Source organism: Stenella coeruleoalba (genome assembly GCF_951394435.1).
Source record: "Stenella coeruleoalba genome assembly, chromosome: 17".
NCBI lineage: Eukaryota > Metazoa > Chordata > Mammalia > Artiodactyla > Delphinidae > Stenella > Stenella coeruleoalba.
Window position 1 is genome coordinate 31,367,683 of NC_137163.1, and position 20,173 is coordinate 31,387,855.

General features: G+C 38.3%; 1 long non-coding RNA gene across 1 annotated transcript in view; it reads right to left on the reverse strand.

Moving 5' to 3' along the window:
* LOC307175846 overlaps positions 1-20,173 on the reverse strand; it is a 192,978-nt gene that overhangs the window by 80,760 nt on the left and 92,045 nt on the right. The window lies entirely within an intron of this gene.

The window sequence follows — 20,173 nt, forward strand, 5'->3', positions numbered from 1 at the left end:
AGGCTGAGTCATATTATGGATAAATATCCCTTTTGCTGTTTAGCATAGCATATTGATGCCCTACAGATCTGGGGATAAAGTAAATACAGTGCCTGTCCCCATGGAGCAAACAGTCAGGCAGCAAAGCTGAGTAGGTAACACTGGGCAGGGGTGAGGGGAGCAAGGGGACAATTATTAATTTAAAAACTTGTTACGATAACTGAGAAAGGAGAGTCTCATAGAACATGATTCTAATAAATTCCCACAAAGCTTTATGGAACTAGAACATAATATTGAAATACATCCTAATTTCTTCCTGTGAGATTGTGTACAAGTCATGCTAAGAATGAAAATGAAACTCTTGTTAGTTTCTTGCTAGTAGTTGGGAATTCACTGAGGTCTTCACCTCTCATGCACTAGCAAAGGAGAGAAATAAGATTTCCCACCAAGAAATCAAGAATGATATCAACTGTGGAGCAAAGCAGAGATGTGTAAAGTCACACCAAGGAGAAAAAGTGATTCTCAAGTCAGCAAGACTGGACTGTATCCTGCTTCAATAAACAAAACTATCTGAAAAATAAAATAGCAACTAATAAAGATTCAGTCAGCAAAGAACACATACAAAAGGAGAATCATAGAGCAAACGCTGGCTGTACCTACTTAAGCACTGTCCAAAAGAAAGGGGGTTTGGGATGTCAGTGTGTCCTTGCCAAATAGGACGGAAGGCCATCTCGAGCATGAGGATGAATGCATGGAGATAAAAATCAAAAGATTCAGCAGATTTCAGGTCCCATTAGCAGTAAACTTCTTACCCTGAAATGGATGCATCAGAATGTCTTTTCTTGATTTTTTTAAAGTTCAGTTTATCTAACACTACATCTTCATCTTATTTTTCTATCCTAAGTTACCTTCTGATACACATTAGATCTGTCTGGAGGGATAAAATATCCTGATATACCAAGTCAAGTTTTCCCATTTGTGTGACCATGTTATTTCTTCCATTCTCTGTTTGGTCCTTATTGATCTGCTTTCTGTATGTGTCTAGGAACTGTAGGAAAGCAGGGCCTATGATGGGAAAATGTGGAAGGGGAATGACAGTTTGATCTGCTAAAAATTGTATTTGGTGGCAGTAGCCCAATCTTGCCCATATGTCTTCACAATAATTTGTATTGCTCAAGAATCTACCATGGCTCCCTATCACCTATCATAGATGATTAGAATCTTAGTGCTGAAAAACATTTGTAATCGTCTAGCAGGAACACACCACTCTATGGAGAAAGAAAATGAGGCATAGAGAAGTTAAATCCTTTGCCTATGACAAAACTCTGCTCAGTCTAGAAATATAGATCAGTGTTCTTTCAGCACCAGGTACTGCTGCCTCCAAAGCCTGTTTTCTGGAGAAGAACCTGAGCCACAGGTGTGGCGGATGGGAGGGTCCTAGAGAGGAGTCTTTGTGTGAGATTGTAGAGGTTCACTTTGACCCTGGCTTCTAAGTCAGAAGAAAGCATTGACCTTTTCTTCAGCAAACCAAAGATGCCTCTTTCTTGGGTTATGTCCAGTCCAAGAAGAGTCCCCTCTGAATTCAGCCCCTCACTACAATCTGCATTCATTGGATCAGTCAACCCCAGAGACTGAGTTGGAACTTGACTAAGGAACCCCTACTCTGAACCAGGCAGGTGAAGCCTGACATCTGAAGGTGACCAGTGGATTGCAGAGACAGGGACTGATGGAGACATATTTTGAGAGAAGCTCAGCATCTGTATGGAAAAAATTAGCATCTGGAGCAAAAAATTAATCTCCTGTGGCTTCAAGTGGATATTATAGTAAACATGCTACCTGGAACCACTGCCAACTCCCACTTAATGGAGAAGGAATAGGATGAACTCAAAAGTATCACTTACAAGAGAAAATAAAGGATGCTAAGGAGATTTACTAGAAGGGTGGGATGAAATCCACCAACCAAAGGAGGAGGATGTGGCTGAGGCCTTTAGACTAACTTAATAGATTGGTCTTGGGAGGGAGTATCATATAATAGAGCCATAGTGCATGGCTACTTATGGATTGGCTTTAGGAAGATGACAAGCTCTAATGAAAACCAAATTTTCAAGCCAGAGGAATATTCAGGAATATATGTAGATTTACCACAAAAGGACAGCAATCTGTATGCAGGACTTCCAGGAATATCTGTAGGTGACGTTAAACCTTTCAGTCCTGTGTGCACACGTACACTGAAATGCACATGTCCCAGATTCACTCTTCACTGGATGGATACCATGGAGAAAAAACTGCTGGCATTCCCTGTTACAAAGAATGGCTCATTGCGTTACGTTGATGCTTCACTGTGGCACATCTAAAGAGCGTTTTAGTGAGGAATGTGGAGTCCCTAGCATTGCTGGGCCTCTGCGCCTCAGACCACTCTCTTCTGCCTTCAAAGAATACTCACTCCCCAAATGCACAGCTTCTTCCTCGGACCTCAGCTTCTCAGCAGCAAACACCGACTTTCCTGGTAATCTTTATTCTTTATCTGCTATTCACTGATCTATATTATTTCTTCTTGTTTTTAATTAAATGTAGTTAAATGAAGAAATAAGTCACCTTTACCACTGAATCAGTATCACCATGTTAAACCCAAATTATCTTACTAAGGCATCAGTCTCAAATTCAAGAGTGTCTATAGTTATCTCACTACTTGAATCATGTTTATTTTCTATTCCTCTAACCTATCTCATTACCTTCTGAAAAAGCTGTGATCATAAGAAATGGCCTTTTTTCTCTTTCCACCACAATACCAAAACCACTTCTAACTGAGAGTGGCCTTCTTATGTGTAGGTGGTGCTCCAGTTCACCAGAGTATCCAGATCTCTAATGAGTTACACCCTATTTGCTTCTCTCATTTGTGTTACTAGCCAGGCCTTGGAGGCATTTGAGTTTGTGGTCCTTGGCCTCTTAGAGCAATGATTTTTCAAGCTGGGGTCCTTGGAAAGTTTAGTTGATAGACAAAAATTCATCACCTTTACTAAAAAAAAAGTGACTCAAAATGACTGTCTTGCTCAAAACTGTCTCATATGAAGGGAAAGAAGGTTGTTTCTGTTTTAAAAGCTCTATACCCTTCAATATCCTTCAGGAAATCATCCTATTCTATTTAGGTTAGCAAGGGCAAATAATAACGATAATGAAGCTAATGATAATAAAACAACAGTAATTAACAACTGCTCATCACGTATTTTATGCAAGATCCTGTTCTATGCGTCTTTCTTAACTTGTTTAATCCTCATGAGACTCACATGAAGTAGAAACTATAATTGTCCACATATTACAGATGAAGAAACTATACATAAGGTACTGCAATTAAATGGGCACTAGCCCATCCTCAAATCAATCAATGTGATACACCACATTAACAAAACGAAGGATAAAAATCATATAATCATTTCAATAAATGCAGAAAACGCATCTGACAAAATTCAACATCAATTTATAATAAAACTCTCAACAAAGTGGGTATAGAGAGAACATACCTTAACATAACAAAGGCCATATATGACAAGTTCACAGCTAACATCATACTCAGTGGTGAAAAGCTGAAAGCTTTTCCTCTAAGATCAGGAACAAGACAAGGATGCCCTCTTGCCACTTTTATTCAACATAGTGTTGGAAGTCCTAGACAGAGCTATTAAGGAAGAAAAAGGAATAAAAGCATCCAAATTGGAAAGGAAGAAGTAAACCTGTCACTATTTATGGATGACATGATTTTATATACAGAAAATCCTTAAAACTCCACCAAAAAGCTGTTAGAACTAATAAATAAATTTATTAAAGTTTCAGGGTCCAAAATCAATATACAAAAATTGGTTGCATTTATTTTTTACCATTTTTTAAATTGAAGTATAGGTAATTTACAACACTGCATTAGTTTCAGGTGTATAGCAAAGTGATTCGGTTACATATATATGTATATATGTGTATATATAGATATATATATATATAAAACTTTTTCAGATTCTTTTCCATTATAGGTTATTACAAGATATTGAATATAGTTCCCTGTGCTATAGAGTAGGTCCTTGTTTACCTATCTTATATATAGTAGTGTGAAGTTGGTTGCATTCCTATACACTAAAAAAAAACTATCAAAAAGAAAAATTAAGAAAACAATCCCGTTTACAATTGGATCAGAAAAAGTAAATACCTAGGATTAAGTTTAAACAAGAAGGTGAAAGATCTATACACTGAAAACTATAAGACACTGATGAACAAAACTGAAAAAGACATAAAATAAATGGAAAAATATTCCATTCTCATAGAGCTAAAGAATTTATATTGTTAAAATGTCCATACTATCCAAAGCAATCTACAAATTCAATGCAATCTCTTCAAAATTTCAATAGCACTTTTCACAGAAATAGAAAAAACAATCCTAAAAATTTTATGGAACCAAAAAGACCCCAAATAGTCAAAGCAATCTTGAGAAAGAATCTTGAGAAAAAAGAATACAAAGCTAGAGTAATCAAAACAGCATGGTACTGGCATAAAAACAGACACATAGATCAATGAAACAGAAGAGAGAGCCCAGAAATAAATCCATATATGGCCAATTAATTTACTACAAAGTAGGCAAGATTATACAATGGAGAAAGGACAGTCTTTTCAATAAATGGTGTTGGGAAAACTGGACAGCCACATGCAAAGGAATGAAACTAGACCACTATCTTACACCATACACAAAAATTAACTTAATATGGATTAAGGACTTGAATGTAAGACCTGAAATTATAAAATTCCTAGAAGAAAACCTAGGTGTTAAGCTACTTGACATTGGTCTTGGTGATGATTTTTTTAATCTGACTCCACAAACAAAGGCAAAAAAAAGCAAATATAAACAAGTTGGACTACATCAAAGTAAAAAACTTTGACACAGCAAAGGAAACCATCAACACAATGAAAATGCAACCTACTAAATGGGACAAAATATTTGCCAATCATATATCTGATGAGGGGCTAATATCCAAAATATATAAAGAACTCAGACAACTCAACAGCAAAAAAATAATCTCATTAAAAATGGGCAGAGGATCTGAGTAGACAATTTTCCAAAGAAGACATTCAGATGGCCAACAGGCACATGAAAAATGCTCAACATCACTAGTCAGCAGGGAAATGCAAATCAAAATCACAGTGAGATATCACTTCACACCTGTTAGAATTGGCTATTATGAAAAGGACAACAAATAACAAGTGTTGGCAAGGGTGTGGAGAAAAGAGAACCCTCATGCACTGTTGGTGAGAAAGTAAATTTGTATTGTCACTATGGTATGGAGGTTTCTCAAAAAATTAAAAACAGAACTACCATATGATCCAGCATTTCCACTTCTGGATATTTTTGAAAGAAAATGAAAACACTAATTTGTAAATATATATGCACCCTAATGTCCATTGCAGCAACATTTACAATAACCAAGATGTGGAACCAACCTAAGTGTCCATCCATGGGTGAATGGTTAAAGAAGATGTGGTATATATAAATACAATGGAATACTACTTAACCATAAAAAATGAAATCTTAACCACTTGTGACAACTTGGATGGATCTTGAGGGTATCATGCGAGAAAGACAAATACCTAATGATTTAACTTATGTGTGGAATCTAAAAAAACAAAATGAATGAACTAAACAAAACCTTGTTTGTTGCCTTTATCTTTGTTTTGTAGACACTGTACTCTACAGCTAGATTTGTCTTTCAGTACTACAAAGGAGAGACCAATTCTTGAAGCCGGTCCCTATATATGTCACTTCATAATATTAAAGGATCACTCCCAGTCCTATCCTTACAATTAACAAGGAGTATGTATTTCTGCCCAGGAGAGATAGTCCTGGGAAAGGAACAAGCCCTTGGGGCCAGAGAGACCAAAAGCAGCAGAAGAGGGTGACAAACAGCCTACTTCACAATTTTCCAGAACTCCTTGAGAATCTTGCCTTATTCCTCTATGTGCTTAAAATAATGCCTCAGGAATGTTTTGTACCCAATAATTTTTTAAATTTATTTTTTTAAATTTATTTTACTTATTTATTTTTGGCTGTGTTGGGTCTTCGCTGCTGCATGAAGGCTTTCTCTAGTTGCAGTGAATGGGGGCTAGTCTTCATTGTGGTGCGCAGGCTTCTCATTGCGGTGGCTTCTCTTGTTGCGGATCACGGGCTCCGGGTGCACGGGCTTCAGTAGTTGTGGCTCACGGGCTCTAGAGTGCAGGTGCAGTAGCTGTGGCGCACAGGTTTAATTGCTCCGCGGCATGTGAGATCTTCCCGGACCAGGGCTCAAACCTGTGTCCCCTGCATTGACAGGCGGATTCTTAACCACTGTGCCACCAGGGAAGCCCTATACTCGATAATTTAAGAAGTAAAATAAAGTTGGCCAGTAGCATCATCTTCTTATATGAAGGAGAACGTGTTTTCTTCCAAAGAGAATTTTACACTATTTATCCTCTTTTTTAAAAAATACATTTCAATTTGGTAACTTGGAAAAATGCAAAGTATCTTAGAGTCTTTTAATTATTTGCTTTCAGTGAAAATGAAACGTAAACAAAACAAAACCAAAGGGGGAAGTGACCTTTAAATCATATGGAAAATAACATATTTTTCTTTTATTCCTTCAATACAAAGATGAATAGAGCATTATTCCTGTCCTTCAGAAACACACAGTCTAATAATGAAGGGGGAGAAAAGATTAAAAGCAGCCATCAAATTAAACATTTTGTACCTTAACTGAGTTGCCCATCATTTCTCACCTGCCAAATAGGAATAATAAGAACTGTTTTACTGAGTGGTTGCCAGGGTTAAGGAAAATTACAGATTTGAAAATGCATGTGTCTGGCACATAGTAGGTACTCAGAAAATGAGTTTTAAATACACTTGTAAAGGTCAAGTGTTTACTACAGTGTGATTTACCGGGGCAATGCTAGAAGTTAAAAAAGAGATAGGTGTATTTCCAACTATATTTTAGAAATTTAACTGGGAAGCTTCCCTTGAATATTCATTTTGTCACTGTTTATTATAGCTTTCACTAGTCATGAAGTAGTCATGAGATTAGAAATGCACTGCCTTGTCTTAGTTCTCCGGAACAAGTTTCATAAATGTAGAGATATATTACTTGGATAATTCTGCTACATCACATTTCTATTAAGTACATTTATAAAACTTAATTAGTAACAATATACACAGTTTGGCAAGTAGTTACTGAAACAGCTGTATAGTTTTGTGAAATAGATTTGGTACACAGATAATGTAATCATTTAATGGGTCAATTTCAATTACACTTTTCTACTAGGCACCCTGGAAATAGACTTCTTTAACATAGGGACATTAGTCTTTTCCATATTCCTACATATATTTCAGATCCATGGATGGAGCTGAAACTAAATTTAATAAATCTTTTCTTCATTTTCAGCCAAATGTCCTCCGTTTGATGGATATTAATGACAAAGCAGCTTATAACTCTCACAAATGTTAAAAACTTAAGACAAAATACTTTGTTGCATGTTCACAATATTTTGAAAGGACTTTGAGATCCTTTAGAATACAGTTTAGAAGATGAATCAACAGCCAACCTATTAAATATTGTGATAACATATCTCGAAGGAAGACCACGTAAGCCCTTCAGCGTTACTCATATCGATTTATGAAATGAGAGCCGCATATGCTATGGCAGGCAGTTTTCATTCTTTTCCAGTGTTCACCCATTTGGTGGTGTGGATGTGGCAGAGTATTCATAATGGATAAGTGTACAATGGCACATGGGGGTCTTAGGTAAAGGAACAATGACAGCTCTAAAAAAGAGAGAGAGGTTTTATTTTTTCCATTCAATTTCAACTTTTTTAAAACCAAGACATTGTTTCTTTCCTGCCATTTGGGGTGGGCCTTTGGGTACAAGTGTAATAGCTTAAAAACCAGCTACTTCCTGAGCTAAATATGTGCAGCTTATATAAATTCCACCAAGGGGCCATGTTCCCAGTCGCCCTTTTTCCGAAAACACAGGGAAAGATGCATTACTCAAGGTTTCACGTTTAACAAAAGAAAAGAAAAAAATTGTTTACTTTGGCTTTTCTTTTTCTTTTTCATCTTTATGAATGTGTGTAAGAGAAAGAAAGACTGTTTTTCCTCTCAGTCATACTCTGCCATTGGAGGTAAATGTTCATGAAAAGAGGCTTGGTCCAACCCCAGGAAATCACTTGGGGGTAATTACCACTTGGCACTAGAGTGACATTTAACAAGCTTGCCTTTTTCTACTGAGAGATGAAATAGTCAAGCATGGCTTTCATTGAATGCCAAACTGGACTTTCCTTATTCAGGCAGGTTTTCACATTGGTCTTGGTTCAGATTAGTTGGAGGGGCAATTCAGAAGTTAAGAAAGTAGACTTGGTAATTTAACAGACTAGAGAATATTAATTCAACAATCCCAAACTGTTATTTTGCGTACTTGCTGTACTTGCCATTATATGGGAATGCCTGCCTTCTCTGAAGAGGACTAAATACAACATTGAAAGTAAGATAATTAACACACATCAGTTAACTACATGTATTGGTGTTTATATATGTCACACATACATACACACACATACACATACATATACACATACATACATCTCCTTTCTTATATGCACACTGCTCACTACTTGGAATCCTTGGGTGTTTAGACAATTGGGTTCCCCCCTACAAATTCGCCTTTCGGGACACTTCTTTTGTTATTTTGGGGTGTGGCTCTTAGGATAGATAGTAATAAAATAAAAGTTGAGCTGAGCATGTGATAAAAGAGCAGAGAGAATCCTTAAACATAGCAGGAAAAAGAAGATAGAGTCAGAAGCCAAGAAAATAGAAATGGAGAGTAGATGGAAACCTGCAAAGAAAGGAGAGCTGATGGGAGGTGGCTGGGAGAGAGCCAGCCAAAGTTATATAGTTTTCAGATGGACACAAAACTCCAAAGAAATCCTGGGACTGTGTTTTTCAGCAATTTCAATCATGACGACGGCAGGGGTTGAACCTCCGTGATGTCAAGTATTCAAAATCAGATGCAGTTTAACAAGGACAATACAGCCCTTTGCTTGATATTTATTTACCAGGGAAAGGCTTCATAAACAACCAGGAACAATGTGTAACAAAGAAAGATCTGTGCTTATGTAAGCGCACATGCTTGTGTCTATGAGGAAATTGTTGTATCCTAGAGATTTCCTTCTCTGCATCCGCAGCACCCCTCCCTTCCTATATCCACTGCACCCCCAGCCAGATATGTGCCTTTTCCTTTCCTGCTCTTTGAAAAATGATGTTTGGGCAACATAGCTAGTCAGTAACCATTAATGGGTTAAGAGGGTTGGAAACTCATTTGATTTCATAGTTGACTGTTTGCATGACTACAGGTTAAGCTGTGATTAGATTTCCATTTACAGCTCCCTCATTTTCAGGCATTTAAAAATAACTCAGCCCTAAAAGATCCCTCTAAATTGATTGAACTGGAGCTTGCCAATGAGTCATAGATAACCCTCGACCTCAAAAACACAAACAAAAAGCAATACCAGAGTTGGGGGAGGGGAGCGTATCAACTCAAAGCTAATTTTTTTAAAGCTTTCTTATTCTAAAAAGAAAGAATCATTTTAGGAAGGCAAGCTAATAAATTTATGTCACTTCTGTATAACTGTTTTTAAGTTATTTTGCAAGGACCCCAAAAAAGGTAAAACATTCAACTGCTGCACTTGCTAAAGACAACACACACGCACACACACACACACACACACACACACACACACACGTGTCTGTCTGAATATAAATAGATAAGAATTCAATGGCCTCTTGGAGGTTGTGTAAGACATATTCAGTGTCAAAATGGGTGTTTTGTGACGGTCTGGTCTCTGAGGAAAATCCAAATAAGTTTCCAAGACCTCATAAAATATCCTTTTTGTCCTCCTTTTCCGACCTTAAATTCAAGGCTATTCAGGACACTTGCCGATTTGCCAATTTACAGCTGTAGAATTACGTAAGAGTGCAAGTTTTTTCAAAGCATTCAGAAAGTGACGTGGAAGTCCAGCAGGAGACCCCTGCTGGTGGCATCTCCTTAGACCTCCAGCACAATGCAGCCATTTTTCCTTCTACCCAGGCTCCTTAGAGAGGAACTGGTCTCTTGACCCATCCTATGACTTCTAGATTCCAATTTCCTAAAGCACTACAGCCTCTTATTATCGCATTTGATAGATTTAAAGTATTACTTTTCCTCATGCCAAGGAACACAATGATGCTTTCAATAAAGTTAAGACCAGTGTGAGTCACTACTGTTTACAGGCATATTTTTTACATATACTGGTATTTCTGTCATTTGGGAAGGTCACTTGTTAAGTAATTTTCCTTTGTGATGGAGGGGTTCATCCTTACCAAAAATAAGACGAATAAACCTGGGAATAGTAGAAAAAATAAGATACGGATTTAGTCTGGTAAAATGTTATTAACTAGGCCTACACTAATGCATAATTTGTGACAGTGTGTCCTGGGCTAGACTATAGATTAAGAAAAATCTTGCTATGCAAATTTTAAAAAGAAACCAAGACTGGGCTGGTGGTGAGGGGTTAGTGGAGTAGGAGGCATATTAAGCCTACTTATGAAACTTCTGAAAACATAAAACCTCTACTAGCAGCACGCTTCAGAACACGTGTTACACTTCCCACACTGGCACATACTTCGGAATCTACTGAAACAAGGTGAGGTGCTGCCTTCAAGGAGGTAGGATCCAGTTGACTCTGGACTGGCATGGATACGAATGGTTCGGATATTCAGATACAGGCAAAACCAACCTAGCTGTTGGTTTAAAAGTAGCTATGATAGAAATTAGTTTGGGTATTGAGTGGGAAACAATAATATGGTATTTAAACGTATATAATATATAACATTAAAAATATGCATATATATATGCCTGTGTACACACACTCACACACACAGACATAAAGTGAACGTCCCCAAAGCTATCCAGTAGTTGTAGAAATTAGGTGCTTCCCTGCAGCGTTGGTTCCCCAGGGTACAAATAAATCATGGTCACTTGCAGGAGGTGCTGCTTTTGATCAGCTCTCAGTCCAATAAGAACAGAAAACTCATTACTGAAAGTAACTCACTTTATAAAAATGTCTGCCTGGCGACTGGTTTAGTCCAACCCTCTATATGGACCAAGGAGTGGCATGTCATAGTCAGTAAAATGTGATAGTGGAAGTGCATAGACTCCTTCCAGCCTCTCCCAGGTCGTTGGTGATCGTTTACATGTAAATTTGAAGACAAGTGTGTTCTACTAAGGATCCACCTGCTTATTTTTACAGCTGCACATATCAAGTTCCTTTTCATTTTTAGGTCTAACATTTTAGGCTGTCCAGTTTAACGTGTGAAAATATTACTGTGATTACATACTTTATTTCAATGCCTTTTTGATATTTTTCCTTAGGTACTATTTATATCATTGCATTATTTAGTCCTCTAACCTTAAAAATTAAGCAAACTTCTAATACCTTCCCGTTTTAAAAAATCTCATTCAGTCTATACATCTAACTGGGTTAGAAACTCATAGTAAGAAGAGTAACAGGTACAATTTCTTAAACATTTACATTGTGCCAATGCCATTACAGGAACTTGACATAAATTGATCCCAGCTTTACAAACCCATTTCATAGATGAGGATGCCAAAGCTCAGAAAATAATAATAATGTTCACATGCAAATAACTAGTCATTGGCAAGTCCAATGTGAAAGCTCTGATCTGCGACACTCCAGAGGCCATCTTCCCATTGTGACCATTCAGTCACTGTCTTCAAGTCACTTCCACTGCTCTTCCTAAAGTGGGGAAAGGATTGACTTCATAGCTCAATGTCTGCCATCACCTTTCAATTATCCAGGATCTATTTTCCAATTTCTAAATTATCCATGCCTTTTATTGATCTTTCTGTTTCATATTATTTGCTTTTTATATATTCAATGTCTTATTAGTAAGTTTCCTGGGCCATGAAATATAGAAGGACTGAAGTTGGAAATCAGTGAATATTCTTATTCAAAATTCTAAAGCAATTCTAATGTAGAAGAATGATGAGATAAGGACTAAAGTGGGCTCTGAGTGTTACCTGTGCATTCCTGCCCTTGGTTCCTCCTAAGATAAAGAAGCATGCACTACTGCCATATGTAGCTGTTTATTTTATTTAGCACAAACACACACACACACACACACACACACACACACACACACACACGCCATTTACTATGTGTTAGGCATTATTCTAACACCTTTACAAATATTAACTTATTTAATCCTCGTAACAACCCCATATGGTAGGTAACTATTACTCTCATTTTACACATGAGGAAATGAAACTCAGAAAAGAATAGGTGGGTTTCCCCATGTTACACAGACATTAGCTGGCAGTTGTGGAATTCACATGCAGGTATTCTCACACTAGCATCAGACTAGCTTTTAACTCAGGCAGAAAACTGTTGGTTGCTAATTCATTGACATCACCTCTTCTCAGGGTATGTAATTCATGGACCCTCTCAGCTTGGGACTGGGGGTCCATGGGGATGGTGCATTCACCATCAAGTGATGTGTTTGAGTATATGTTTACCTCATATCCACTGTTGTTAGAAAGTGGGAAAATACACCAAAAATAATGTCACTTGCTCAGGTGTGCTCATGCCTTTTTTATAATATGCTGCCTAAGAGTAGGAAAACATGCCTGGCATCACAGCTTTACTACATTTTTTCTGGCTCTAATGCTTCTCCACTGTGCCATGAAAATTCAGGTTTATAGCTTCATCACTGGATGGAGATCTGTCTTATTCATCTTTTATTTCTATAACTAGCACAGTTCTTGGCTCGTAGTAGAAGCTCAATAAATATTGATTTGAAATAATGAACAGAACTATGTGAAAACCCAATAAAGGTTATCATTCTTAAACCTACTCTTATGGTTTTTCATATGAAATGAATTAATGTCTCTGTTTTTCACCAGAAATTAAATTCTATATGTTTAAATCAGAAAGTATATCACATCTTGCCAAACTCCTATACCATTTTTCCCTGTTCCTGAAATTTTCTTCATTATTGCTGACATTTTACCTATGATAATATTCTCAGCAAAGAAAACAGAATAGCCAAGCAGCTGTTAATAGCCTTTGAAATGAATCAATTTACTGTCATAGCAACCAAAATTTACAAAACAGATCAATTTAAAAAAAAGATTTAAATTCAAACTAGGAAGTGAATGTTCCTAGAAAAAAAGAGATAAACTATTCCATTTTTCAAAAAGGTACAACGATAAGCCTTTTTCTGCCTCCGACAGATTTTCCAAAGTAAAGAATACAACCTATCCAGAGTTGAAATTGCATCCAGGAATTGGGGAAAGGTAAAGAAACAATAATGATACCCAAGTGCCAGCAAATTTGTAGATGTGAGTCCCCGCCCTGCCCCTATGGGCACTTTACTCCCATTCATGCTTTAGCTCTCAAATCATCCTACAAGTTCCAGAAAAGCCTCCCTGGCCTCTACTCCTCGCTGGATTAGGGGAGAATCCCTTGTGAAAGACTGAGTATGTCTTTCCTTTATAACAATTAATTTGTCATCAAACGTTTATTTTTTGTGATTACTTGATTACGATTGTCCTCTAGAATGTGTTTCATAAGCTCAGCAACTGGATCTGTCCTCATTCTCATTGTGCACCCAGAGATTATCATGGGATCTAAAGCACAGAAAGTACTCAAAAAATACTCAGCAATATTTGTACAGCATATGCCGTAAGAACTTGGTGGATTTTTTTTTTCTCATGTTTCCTTAAAATTAGAAACATAGAGAGCGAAATCTTAAAGTGCATGTTACATAGCCTCAAGTGTAGGCTGGGAAACTTTATCCCAGGATGGAATTTAGACTCCTGAAGGTAATATTACCTGTCAGCTGGCCTTTTAATAAGAACCGATGGCCTCACTATGCTCTTGAAAGCAGTCAGTCCATACTGGAGGGATTCCCATGCATGACACATTCCCGTCGGCCTGTACCAGAGTATGAATAATTCCACTAACTACAGGTCACTCCAGACTTTTCTCTCCCACTTAAGAAAGGCTTTTGAAACTGAGTGTGAGTGACCTTATGAGAGAGAGCCTTGGATCTGATTTAATTTATAAGAAAACTTAAACCATTCATAAACACCACTACTTTACAGAAACAAATCATTCATGGCACCCAACAGATAGTGATAGACAAATGTGTCAAAATGATTTGGTGGAGAATGGCAGCCTTGAGGTGGCCTCTCGGGGAACCTATAGGAAAAGCCGAAATGTTCTCCAGAAAGCAGCTTGAAGTCTGTTTTGATATACAAACAACTACCTGAGTACGTTTCTGACAATGTCATGCCAGAGTTTTGCACCAAATTTCCTTTCTCCCAGCAGAAAATAACTTCCTTGGAAGGTTACATGATAAACAGGAAGTCAGGAAGACGAGGCTCAGAAAAGTAAGGACTTCAACAAACCTCTTGAGGAACCAAAACTGAAAAAAGAAAGTGATTTAACCATACTTTTATTTGTTTTTGCATCTCACCTTGCTTAAAGCTCAAAGTCTAGACAGAGTCCAGTGGTTTGGCTTGGGTCATGTGCTCACACTGGTTAGAGGTGGGAAGGTGGCCTGGCTTGTAGTCCCACCAAGACTACACAGTGTGTGAGATGAATTTCCCAAAGAGAAATCAGATTAATGCTGCCGAAAGAGAGAGACGTGAGTGCTGCTGTTCATCCCTCGAAAGTCCAAGCGTAGGCTCAGCCAATAAAAGAACTACTGTTCTAGAAGGAACAGTCCAAAGGTAATGCTTCCATATATTCACTCTCGTCATATAGTCTCTGGTCAATCCCTGACCCTTTTCTCTTGCCTCTACTGAGTTGATCAACGAAGGAGGTACGTAAGTTTCACTCTGTTATTTCAGCTATGACCCCAGTTGTAGCACTCCAGTCCCATCCATGGGTGCCTATATGCTAGCTAATTTTCACTGTTTCCTTTTGCTATACTTCCCTCAACAATGCTTTCTATAAGACAGATTTCTCAGAATCATGAACTGATTCTCTCTCTGGTATTCTAAATACCCACACCATGGCCGGATGTCTCCAACAGCTATTCTCTACTCTGAGCAGGAGGCCCTGGAACTGACTGGAATGAAGATTGAGGCTACAATATTTCACACGCACCTGAACCTCCCCCACAGACGATATCTAATGGCTAATGATCTTTAACCTCAACATTTTACAAGGTAGACATTGCCAATTTCATACCATCAACAATACAGTCCCTTAATGGTGCTTCCACACCATTAAGTCAAGCGCCTGCTACAAGACTTCCTGTTGAACCAACCTGAATAAATTAGTTTCAAGTTCAGCTCCCCATAACTGCATGACTTATATCCAATTAAATCCAATCTTGTTAGATTTCAGTCTAATAGACTTCAGCCTATTATTCTATTTGGTTATGTTCCCTTTGATCCTGACTCTATCATCCTTTGTACTGAACCTTTCTTCTAGTCTCTTGTCATCTGAAACTTTGATCAGAACTCTTTGATAATAAAGTCAGCTAGGACAAGACAAAGAGGAAAACCCAATTGCACCACTGTAGACCTCTCTTCAGGCCGATACTCATCCTCTGGTTCCTCTGCTCTGAATATAGCTCTTCCATCCGTGTCAGCTCCTTCTAGCCGTATTAGCATATTTCCTCATTTTGTCCACCAGAATATCATGAGAGATATACTAGAGTTTCCCTGAACATTTCCTGTGTTTCAGAGTCATATTAAAAAATCACAACAGTAAGAGGGAGGATGTGAGGTTGTTTTCGTGTGATTTCTAAATGATCACTGATTTTGTTTCTAAATTATCATAAATAATATATTAAATAATTGATTCCAGTGTTTTCCTAGGCATAGAATCAAATGTACTGATCTTTAATATGTAGAATCCAAATTCTTCCCTTTTGGAAACCTGGAACAAGTCCTCTATCATTTCTTCCATTTTTCATTATCCTCTAATGTTCAACAAGAACTCCTCTTGAAACCCTTAGGATGAATTCATTAAAGCCAGAGAGTTGAACTTTTAAAACATCTTGGCATACTTTTCCCACTGCATTGTTTGTTTAACCCCCTCTTCACTAGGATTTGCTCTATTATTTTTGTGCACAGAGCGCTCACTGTTCTTGACAGAGAGATAGAACAGAAATAGAGCTGGGTAGTGCTTCTGTCCTTCACCAGTTTTCCTAACACAAACTGTCCTGTAGAGAAGACTGGCTCCTTCTCATTGCTTTTACTCTGAATATAGCGTAGAAACCCCTTAATTAATGTGACTGAGCTGTAGTAGTTGATGGATTAAGTGTGTGTTTTACACTTCAACTCTCTAAGTGTACATTGTTTCACCATTTCTTCGATACAAGGTGAGGCTTATTCTTTGTGAATCCCTTTTTTGGAGTTCTGCGCTACTTTTTTGCATATACCATACATCTAAAACGTAGGCTACAATCTTCCACTTTTGTTTCCTTAAAGTGCAATAAAAATTTAGAGCACTAGCAAAATCATCTGAATGCAGTAATCTTCCAAATTTTCACCTTTTTCCCAATTTCTTTTAGTTATAATGTAAATTTTAATTATTATTTTTAGCCACTCATTTTTATAGCCTTTCTAAAACATTTAATTTAGTAGTAATTTATTTAAAAAAAAAACTCTTTCCCAGTCATTTCATGAATTTGTATAATATTTAACTATCACAACATATAAAACTGGCATAAATTGAGGAGAAAAACAATTGAGCCTTGGGATATATATAGCTCCAATGGCAGGTTTTGCCTGGTACTCATAGGCATTCTAGAAAGAGCTCAGGAACCATGAGCCTAGTGGCCTGCAGTCTTTATCAAGGATGTTTTAAAAACAGGATGAAGTGTGTCCATTAATCTGGCATGGCATTAGGCAGAGGTCAGTTAGGAGAGTTTATTCCATAACTTTTGGAAACTCCTTTTTTCTTTTTTTTTTTTTTGCGGTACGCGGGCCTCTCACTGTTGTGGCCTCTCCCGTTGCAGAGCACAGGCTCCGGACGCGCAGGCTCAGGGACCATGGCTCACGGGACCAGCCGCTCCGCGGCCTGTGGGATCTTCCCAAACCGGGGCACGAACCCGTGTCCCCTGCATCGGCAGGCGGACTCTCAACCACTGCGCCACCAGGGAAACCCCCTGGAAACTCCTTATTATGGATCTTAGCAGTTTTCACAAACCCCAGCATCTTAGAGTTTTGTTCTATAGTATAATGGAATTCTTACAGACTGTTCTCTGTTGTTTTCCTTCTGGGCTATGGTTGCCCCTTTCTCTTCTCTATGAATGCTTAAAGACTGAGAGTTTCCTGTAGCAGTCACCTCATCTTCCTTAAAAGTGTCTTCTTAAATCCTACAATTTGTGACAACATGGATGAAGCTTGAAGGCAGTATGCCTAGTGAGATAAATCACACAGCGAAAGACAAATACCGTATGATCTTACTTATACATGGAATCTCCAAAAAAATAAAACAAACTCATAGAAAAAGAGAGCAGACATGTGGGTACCAGAGGAGGGATTGTGGAGAAGGGGAATTGGAGGAAGGTGGTCAAAATGTGCAAACTTCCAGTTATAAGATAAATAAATATTAGAGAATAAATGTACAACACGAGGACTATAGTTAATACTGCTGTATGAGACCTAGGAAAGTTGTTAAGAGAGTATGTTCTTAGAGTTCTCATCACAAGGAGAAAAATATTTTCTTCTTTTCTTTTTTTATATTGTATCTATATGAGATGACGGATATGAGCTGACCCTATTGTGATAATCATTTCACAATATATGTAAATTAAATCATCATGCTGTACACATTAAGCTTCTACAGCAATGTATGTCAATTACTTCTCAATAAAACTGGGTGAAAACAGTATCCTTTTTACTATAGCAGCAGATTTCCAATATTGGTAAATTGAACTCTGTATTCAATGAAAACAATGTTTATTGCACGCCTGCTATGTGAAAGGCACTGGGCCTCTTTTTTTGTTTGTTTATTTTTTGTTTGTTTGTTTGTTTTGAGCAACTTCCCTTTCTGGTCTTTGGGCTATGGGAACATGCTTACATTTCCTGTTACTGATTTATTTATTTTTCTAATTTACCATCCCTAAATCTGATATACATCTGGCATTCTCTTATTTTCTTTTTCTCTTGGTATAGAATTCATCTGGTTTCAAGTGTCAGAACTCTCTAGCTGGCTTAAATAAAGAAAAGGAGAGTGAATGAGTGAGTGAGTGAGTGAGTGAGTGAGTGAGTGAGTGAGTGTGTGAGTGAGTGTGTGTGTGTGTGTGTGTGTGTGTGTGTGTAGGAAAACCTCTTCCCTCCTGTAGCTGGAAATCCAGGGGATTTAATCAAAACTTTCATGGTGTCATCAGGCCTCTGGCTCCACCTCTCTTCAGTTCCCTTGGCTGTGACCTCATCTATGAGTCAGGTTTGTCCTGAGACCGGCTCCCTTCGTGAAACTAAAAATCAGTTGGGTATTGAGTCATCTAATATGTCCCTCTCCCTCTAGGTAACCTCCACAAGCAGAGGGGCTGCATCTTGTTATTACCCCTCGCCATGCCTGACATCTAGCATGGGGTCTGGCACAGGGTAGCTACCAATAAACATGTACTGAAGGAATAATGATTGCCTGTCATTAGCCATGCACTGAACTAGGTGCTTTGTACTTCTCACCAACGAGAGATGTATGAATTTAAGCCTGAAACATCAGAGTTTAAGGGCGTCACTTTTTTTTTTTTATTTCTCTGAATCAAATTGTGTCTGCTTCAAGCCCACAACCACTGAACTGAGGAGAATTTCAATCTTAGTCATCAGGCCACCCGTCACCACTCTATTTTGTACCATGCAAATCTATTGGACATACGCAGTGCCAGGAAACTGGATAAGAAGCAGCTTCTTTTACCCATGGTTACGGCAGGCCTGATATTTCTTGGTCTGTGTCACATGTCACACAGGTGAACATTTGCCGATGCTCTCTGACTTAATCACCGCCATTCTAGATGGACTCTCAGAGATCTGCCTTCCTGACAATTGGCTCCGTTTCTCACACCATTCCCTGAGGTTCTTTGTGCCACTGGCCTTTGTCATAGCATCTCCCATCCCCGGACTGGAGGAATGGATCCCCCCAACCGCCCGTAGGTGTCACTACTTTTACTTCTACCACTCAAAGCACTTTGACATTTCTGGGACAAACCATATAATTCCCCTCAATAAGCCATTCTTGGGTGGAAGTGGGCAAAGGTGACGTTAACACAAGCTATTCCTTTATTTTTTTAAAACTCATTCTTATATTTAACGAGTCTGTGTTTTACATAAGATCGTTCTCAAAATAAAGGGTAAAGGAAAGTTGGCAACTCTGACCCCTATCCAGCAGGTTCATGGCAGAATCTGCATATGCATCCATCAGTCTTGAACACGTTCTCCCCATTCTAGGTCAGAACAAAATGTGAAGTGGTCACCTGACCCCATTAGTTGGCTTTTATACTTTTTTTCCTGCCCTTACTAGAGGAAGCAACACTAAGCACACCCACCTAATTAGCAAAGGACAAAAAAGCTTCTCAGGAGGACGCTTCACTCAGAATGCATGCCAACGCTAACACACTTCTAATCCCCGTGGGCAGAATCTGACTGCCGTCCTGGCTGCCCGCATTGTATTTTTCTCCTAGTTCAGTATTTACTGGAAATTTTATCATCGGTTTTGTTTTGGCCCTCCCATAATGTACTAATATCAACTACCAGTCTGATTTTACCACAGACAATGAAAGAATCCTGCCTGTTCAATCCCAGTGCCAGCCACAAAGAGACTGGACCTGTCTTTTCCAGAAAAGACATTAGCGTGACCATTTCTCCCATAGCAGTGGTCCCTAAATCCAATATAAATCCATCTCTCATACCTTTAAGTCAAAATATGTAGTATACAAAACCACTGACTAACGATATTGAATATATTTGAAACATGAATTAGGGAAATAAAGTCTTTGTTGTTTGTTTTCAGTGTCTTGACAGACTTACAAAGCTAAAGAGACGTGGGGTAGCGTGCGCTCATCTGGTCAACCCAGGTCAGTCTAGAAAGTTGCATGAATCATCTAAGCACTCGCGCTCAG